The sequence below is a fragment of the Salvelinus sp. IW2-2015 genome, linkage group LG6.2, assembly GCF_002910315.2.
Source record: "Salvelinus sp. IW2-2015 linkage group LG6.2, ASM291031v2, whole genome shotgun sequence".
Taxonomy (NCBI): domain Eukaryota; kingdom Metazoa; phylum Chordata; class Actinopteri; order Salmoniformes; family Salmonidae; genus Salvelinus; species Salvelinus sp. IW2-2015.
Window position 1 is genome coordinate 12241418 of NC_036846.1, and position 5928 is coordinate 12247345.

Here is a 5928-nt window from a genome sequence, read left to right on the forward strand (position 1 = left end):
ATAGAACAGTTTTTGTCTTTTCCCCTGCCCCTCTTTCTTCACACTTTCTTTTTCTCGGTCTTCGTTGAATGGTTCAAGGGTCCTCACATTATGGTGGCATGAAGACGTTTCCTTCTTTTCGCTCTTTATTTCTCACTAAACAAAATACTCTCCCTCTCGATGGAATTTAATCTCGGAATAAAAAGGGAAGTCGTTTTTTTGTAAACCGGTGACATCATCATTTACTATCTCTATCTGAGTATTAGGAGGCTTTATTGACTGTAACAGCTGCTAATGGGAGTTCTGTCATCTCAACTAGGGGGAAGTTATGTTTCTGTAGCCTCCACCGCCAACCCCGAGATCCTTCAAGCATACTTGACTTAATTTGCATTGAGATGTGAAATGTCTTTTTTTTTTGAAAATTGAAGAAAAACTATATGGAAAAAAATATTTGTATGTATTTTCACAAAATGGCTTTTAAATAATCCTGCTTACATACTGGTTGAATATAAACATATTAATGTGTGAGTATAGTGAAATAACAATAGCTTAACATCTTCTAGTTCCATATTTAAAAGCCCAATATGTTGCTTATGGGGTTGAAATGTTTAAATCATGTAATTTATTACTATTATAAACTTTCCTGTAAATCTTATTCTTTAACATTTGCTGTTGATATAAAATACTTAGCAATGCTTGACATTTAAAATCAATAATTTACCTATGCCTTTTACTTGTTCAAGTGGGTGGCACAATAATGATTCTTTTTTGTTATTTGTTTTTTTTGAAGTATTTTGCTGTTTGTATTTCTTTCTGTCAAAGACCAGGGTAGTGGTCCAGTCCATGACATCTCACTCTATTGTATTATATGTTTTGCTGTGAGAGGAAAAGAAACATACATAATGGTCAACATGGTCGTTTAAAAATGCCAAATAGGTAAAGAGTGCCAAAATGTAGGTATGAATATAGTCCTAATATAATCAGTCACTGTCATCCAAGCGAATGTAGGCAATACATTCTGTACGTTTTGTAACAGTTTTATGGCTAAGACGTTTTGTAACAGTTTTATGGCTAAGACGTTTTGTACAGTTCTACGGCTAAGACAGTGATATTTCAACAGCTTTTTTTTCTCTTCAGCTTTCAAGTTAACTCCACAGACTTTATATTAGCCTGAGTGTAAAATAGCACTAGTTGCATGTTGTTGCCTCCAATACATATTATTTCATTTCATTTTCCTTTTTAAATGTTGACTATATGCGTTTCCATTTTAATGTTGAAGTTGTGAGACTAAATGTTTGAGACTGGAAATAGGATACTAGACATAATATATATATATATATTTTATATTTTATATGACAAGTATAAATAATACCTTCTAAAATTGTACAACCCTTCACTAATTATTATTATTTAATTTTTTTACAATTACATGCAGTACTTATTATTGCGGATCATTTGGCGGCGACAGATTTTCAATATCAGTTATTTGTAGGATACGTTTCCAAGGAAACGTTACAATTTTGGATACAACACAACCCCCAGAAGCTTTGAAACAGCTTTTACAGACACACACCTCTGATTTAGGCACCCACGGACAGTTTCAGAAAGCCCAATGTTACTTTTGCATTTGAATAACCTGATCTAACATGCGATAACCTCCTCTCACATATGTAAAGGGAGCAATGTACTATTGGTATCACTGTTGATTTTTTTGTGGTGAACAATACAACAGTATGTTATCTAATCAACCTCATCATCACATATCCAGACTATACTCACTGACATTTTGTATATGGAATGTGTGCTAACTTGTTTATTTTGGGGGTTTGGGACTCTTTCTAAATAAAAAGTAGCTAATCTCTTGTTATCATTCTGGGTGTTGTATCTTAACTTTACCACACTGTCTTCTTGGTGTCTTTTAATCTTCTGCTTCTGTCAAGACCATCTAAAACAGTTTATTCAGCAGCATCTCAAATCTTACATACTAACAAAGCATTCCCTGAAAGAGTTAATTGCAGTTTAAGCATTTCGAATGATCAACGACTTCAGTAATTACATGTTTTTGTCAGTGATGAATACATTCATTTWGGATGCCAGAATGTTAATTGCTAAATGACTTATTAGCTATATAAGTCAAGCGTGCTGATAACGTCACTATTTTAGCCTTTTTGATGAAATACAGCCCAGTCATCTCTTCCATTGTAAAAATGATAACTCATGGATGAGCCTCAATGGAGTCAGTCGGTCCATTACGAAGTGGAAAACGCCTTAGTGATAAAGAAACTGCGAGAAGAGACAGTCAGCCCTCTGTCTAGTGTTAATGAATTTCACACATCTCCATGAGAACGACAGGCTGCCCTCTGGTCTTCGGAGATAACCTCCCTATCTATCCCTTCTTCCCATCCAGGCCATATGTTCCTCAGCAAATTCTTGAGACATTAATGTTCCATTAAACCTCAGAGTTAATTACATAATATTAAAGTAATGTAGCATCTCTCAGCCTCCATTTAAAGGTGATTAATATAAATTGGACTGTGCGCCCATAGATTGACAACACATCGTGTCAAACGTAATATTTACAGTTCATATTTTGACTAACTGGATATCAGTGAGCTGGAACTCGAGCTAATATCATGCGGCATAAACACACGCCACAATGTGCTATAATTGCATGCTCCTTAATGGAACTCAAATGTTATCAATGTTTGTTGCACATGATGATCTTATGATTTTAGGTTGAGGTAATCAAATCAAATCAAATTRTATTTGTCACATGTGCCGAATACAACAACCTTAGAGTGAAATGCTTAATTACAAGCCCTTAACCAACAATGCAGTTTTAAGAAGAAAAAAGTGTTAAGTAAAAAAAATTAAAATAATAATAGATAAGTAAAAAATACAAAATAAAAGTAACAAATAATTAAACAGGAGCAGTAAAATAACAATAGCGAGGCTAAGGTACAGAGTCAATGTGCGGGGGCACCGGTTAGTYGAGGTAATTGAGGTAACATGTACATGTAGGTAGAGTTAAAGTGACTGCATAGATAATAAACAGAGAGTAGCAGCCACGTTAAAGAGGGGTCTGGGTAGCCCTTTGATTAGCTGTTCAGGAGTCTTATGGCTTGGGGGTAGAAGCTGTTAAGAATCCTTTTGGACCTAGACTTGGCGCTCCGGTACCACTTGCCGTGCGGTAGCAGAGAGAAATGTAACCCATTTGATCAACACACTGATATAATCATAATAGCTCCTGCATGAAAGAGGCTTGATGGAAATTGAGTACATTTTTACCAAAAAAGTAAAATGTTGGCTAAAAGGCAAATACAATATTGGCTGGCCGAGTGGTTACGGCGATAGACTAGAAATCCATTGGGATCTTCACGCGCAGGTTCGAATCCTGCTGACAACGTATTTGCATTTTGTTGACCCCTCCCTAGCTGGAAGTTTGGAGGCAGGTAACCAGGTGGGTAGGAGCATTGGGCCAGTAACCGAAAGCTTGCTGGATCAAATTCCGAGCTGACAAGGTAAAAATATGTCATTCTGCCCCTGAGCAAGGCAGTTAACCCACTGTTCCCCGGGCGCCGATGACGTGGATGTTGATTAAGGCAGCCCCCCGCACCTCTCTGATTCAGAGGGTTTGGGTTAATTGCGGAAGACACCTTTCAGTTGAATGCATTCAGTTTTACAACTGACTACGTATGCCCCTTTCCTTAATTTGAGCAGTTTGACGTGTCAGAGTCGACCTAGGAGGTTTCTTAAGAAACAATGCTCATATGTTTCAAATCAAATCAAATTTTATTGGTCACGTACACATGGTTAGCAGATGTTATTGCGAGTGTAGCGACATGCTTGTGCTTCTAGTTCCGACAGTGCWGCAGTATAATCTAGTAATCTAACAATTCCACAACAACTACGTATTACACACAAATCTAAGTAAAGGGATGGAATAAGAGTATGTACATATAAATATATGGATGAGCAATGACCGAGTAGCATAGGTAAGATGCAATAGATGGTATAAAATACAGTATATACATATGGGAGGAGTAATGCAAGATATGTAAACATCATTATTGAAGTGGCATTAATAAAGTGACTAGTGATCCATTTGTTGTGGCCAATGATTTCAAGTCTGTATGTAGGCAGCAGCCTCTCTGTGTTAGTAATGGTTGTTTAACAGTCTGATGGCCWTGAGATAGAAGCTATTTTTCAGTCTCTTGGTCCCAGCTTTGATGCACCTGTACTGACCTCGCCTTCTGGATGGTAGCGGGGTGAACAGGCAGTAGCTCGTGTGGTTGTTGTTCTTGATGATCTTTTTGGCCTTCAAGGTTTCTATATCATTTTAGTTACAGTAGTCACAGTACTTTATGATTCCCATTTCCTGGCTTGATGTATGTACGATGTCTTTCAGTTGGTATGAAATAAAGGAAGATAAATAGCTGGAGGCAAAACAGCTGTAGTCAAAGGCGACTTCCGCATGGCTTGCTACAATCATTCATGTTATTTTTTACAAACTCACAAACACAGCTTTTTTCCCTCACATCTCAACACCCTTTCAACTGGGCTTGAAAAACACTGAAGGTTGACTATGTGAAAGTGAGACAACTTTTTCCAGTTTCCCTCAACTCCTTCAGACTAATTATAAACATAATCATTATACCATCTAAGAGGTGCCCCCATCAATCCACAACAACCTTTGTGTAATCAAGAGTGTTTATGGTCCATTGGCTAAGCCAATCACAGCGTACGGTTGTGCTTCACCAAAATGAATGTTCATCCATGTGAGTGATCAGACAGTGATGAGATATCCCCTTCCTCCAGGTTCCCAGATTGCTAGCTGTCAATGTATGCATTGATAAAATCCTCCCCCGGCAGTGAGTAATGATGACAAGGTACACAGGGCCTGAATCTGCCAGCTCACATAGGAGTCGTCAATATCACAGCCAGCGTTTCATCTTTGCCTTTATTAACCAAGGCCTGACACTGACACCTTGGTCTCATTGAAATGCAGCTATCACAAACACTCTCCCAATCCTGTGAGATAGCATTTTGAAGAGGTAAAACCTCAGTGTATTTCCCCCATGGTATGCGATGTGCCCAATCAGTGTAAATGCATGTTAAAGCACTAAGGTGCATTTTCATGTTGTTGTTTTTTCCAAGGTATAGTCAGATACCAATTTAAGAGTAGCACACTCTAACATAATGCTTCAGGCTAACTTTGTATRACTCCACCATCACCTACAGCAATTGGTAACATAAGGTTTCATGGTCTGAAATTAGTTTGCTTGTTTGTTGTCTTTCCATTATCTTGAAGCGATGCCTGAGCTAACTATGAAGCTAGCTACTGTACTGTATATAGCCTGAGCTAACTATGAAGTTACTGTAGCTACTATACTGTATGTAGCATGAGTTAGCTATGTAGCTAGCTACATAGATAACTACAACTGCATGCAGTAGCTAACTACAGTACATAGCTATCTGAAGCCAGAGATACATTAATACAATTGCTCTATTGTAATTGTATTAATGCCCATTGTATATGTTGCCCATGCATCGTCAATGGACCGTGCGGTGCATTCTGGGCAATTCTGGGGCAAGAAAAGCTTGCCTTCAAGGACTGAGTGGGAATCAATTGGGCGCTAGCTCAAAAACCCAACATAAGCATGAATTTAATCAACAAGAAGTAGAACATTACAAATCTTTTCTGAGATGTGAGATAGCCAACTTGTTCTCTGTAATATCGTATAGCTTTGGAATCGTAACATTACATACTTTACAGGAAAATAGGCAGGTTTTTCGACTCATACTCTGACCTTGAGAAGGGATTGTGTTACAATTATCTTAGCAACTGCATGATGCAGCGTGATAACATGAACGCGATTGGTCGACAGTCTGCTGGGTGAGGTGTTATACATTCCTCCATTCATGGCCCAATGGAATTCCTATCTCCTC

At 38.0% G+C, this 5928-nt stretch overlaps 1 protein-coding gene across 4 annotated transcripts in view; it reads left to right on the forward strand.

Moving 5' to 3' along the window:
* The window catches only part of LOC111965837 (glutamate receptor 2), a 68176-nt gene extending 67843 nt beyond the window's left edge, over positions 1–333 (forward strand). For 2 of the 4 annotated variants that reach the window (XM_023990177.2, XM_023990178.2), the window contains exon 16: positions 1–333. This exon is cut by the window's left edge and continues 202 nt beyond it. The gene's annotated coding sequence lies outside the window, so the exon portion shown is untranslated. The other 2 variants (XM_023990180.2, XM_023990181.2) reach the window with 1 other exon arrangement.
* Positions 334–5928: the final 5595 nt, after the last annotated feature.